Below are 2,035 nucleotides of genomic sequence, written 5' to 3'. Positions count from 1 at the left end.
AGGGATGATAATGATAATAATAGTAATAATGATGATAATGATAATGGCAATGCTAATAATGATGATAATAATGATGATAATGATAATAATAATAATAATAGCAAGAGAAGACTCAGTATAATCTGACCTGCCAGTGAACCATTCTTTTCATCTTCTAAAATCTCAAAAAACTTTTATATAATTTCCTTTGCATATAAACATGTCATCTTATTTTCCCTCTTTTTACTCTTTCTTTACATTTCTGTCTCTTTCCTCTCACTTTCTCTCCTTCTTTCCATTTATTTTATTTCTCTCACCCCCATTCCTCTTCCATTTGCTTCCATTTCTATCTTTTATCAAACTCTCTCTCTCTCTCTCTCTCTCTCTTCTCTCCTCTTTCACCCTCTCTCATTTGCCCCCCTCCTCCTCCCTTCCCTTTCCTTCCATTTCCTCCCTTTATCAAAACCCCGTCTCTCATGTCATCCTCCCCTCTGCTTCAGTTCCTACCTTTTATCAGATTCCCTCTCTTCCCTTTCTCCCACGTCCACATCCTGCTGCGACTCGTGTCTGTAATATACCCACGCGATTAGGAGGTTCGGATGTGTGTTCGGGTGTTGCGGGGATCGTCCGGTCGGTGCGGGGGCTGATGTTCTGGACGCAGGCGAGGGCGCTGGTGTCAAGGCGGGGCGTGGGGTGGGGGGGTGGGTGTGGGGTGTGGGGGTGTGGGGGCGGGGGTTGTGTGTGTGGGGGGAGGGGGTTGTGAGTGTGGGGGGGTTTGTGTGGGGGGGGGGGTTGTGTGTGTGGGGGGTTGTGTGTGTGTGTGTTTGGGAGGGGGGTTGTGTGTGTGGGGGGGGAGGGGAGGTTGGTGTGGTGTGTGGGGGGGGGTGTTGTTTGTTGTTCGTTGTTCCTGTTGCAATCAGTTCGCCATGAATTCCACACGTGTTTGTGTGTGTGTATGTGTGTGTGTGTGCGTGCGTGCGTGCGTGTGTGTGTGTGAGTGTGTGTGTGTCTGTTTGTGGGCGTGCGAGCGAGCGTGTGGGTGTGAGTGTATGTGTGTGTGTGTGCGTCTGGAAGAGAGTTGCGTGTTGGCTTGGATTTTTTTTTTTTTTTTTTTTTTTTTGACAGGGAGGATGTTGTTGTTGCCGTTGCCTGTTGTTGCCTGTGCTTGATTGCTTTCTTATTTTTGGTGATTTCGTGGCTGGATTCCTATTTCTGGCTCCACAGATCGTGAAGAGTTTGCATTCACTCCCTCCCTCTCGCCCTCTCTCTTCACCTGTCTCTGTCTCCCTCTCTTCGCTCCCTCCCTCTCTCCCTCCTTTTTCACCTTTATCTGTTTACCTCTCTTCGCCCCCTCCCTCTCGCCCTCTCTCTTCGCCTGTCTCTGTCTCCCTCTCTTCGCTCCCTCCCTCTCTCCTCCTTTTCACCTTTATCTGTTTACCTCTCTTCGCCCCCTCCCTCTCGCCCTCTCTCTTCACCTGTCTCTGTCTCCCCTCTCTTCGCTCCCTCCCTCTCGCCCTCTCTCTCTTCGCCTGTCTCTGTCTCCCTCTCTTCGCTCCCTCCCTCTCTCCCTCCTTTTTCACCTTTATCTGTTTACCTCTCTTCGCCCCCTCCCTCTCGCCCTCTCTCTTTGCCTGTCTCTGTCTACCTCTCTTTGCTCCCTCCCTCTCGCCCTCTCTCTTCGCCCTTCTCTGTCTCCCTCTCTTCGCTCCCTCCCTCTCGCCCTCTCTCTTCACCTGTCTCTGTCTCCCTCTCTTCGCTCCCTCCCTCTCGCCCTCTCTCTTCGCCCTTCTCTGTCTACCTTTCTTCGCTCCCTCCCTCTCGCCCTCTCTCTTCGCCTGTCTCTGTCTCCCTCTCTTCGCTCCCTCCCTCTCTCCCTCCTTTTTCACCTTTATCTGTTTACCTCTCTTCCCCCCCTCCCTCTCGCCCTCTCTCTTTGCCTGTCTCTGTCTACGCCTCTTTGCTCCCTCCCTCTCGCCCTCTCTCTTCGCCCTTCTCTGTCTACCTTTCTTCGCTCCCTCCCTCTCGCCCTCTCTCTTCGCCCTTCTCTGTCTACCTT

Source organism: Penaeus vannamei, chromosome 6 (assembly GCF_042767895.1).
Source record: "Penaeus vannamei isolate JL-2024 chromosome 6, ASM4276789v1, whole genome shotgun sequence".
NCBI lineage: Eukaryota > Metazoa > Arthropoda > Malacostraca > Decapoda > Penaeidae > Penaeus > Penaeus vannamei.
The sequence above is the reverse complement of the archived record's forward strand: the minus strand, read 5'-3'. Positions refer to the sequence as shown.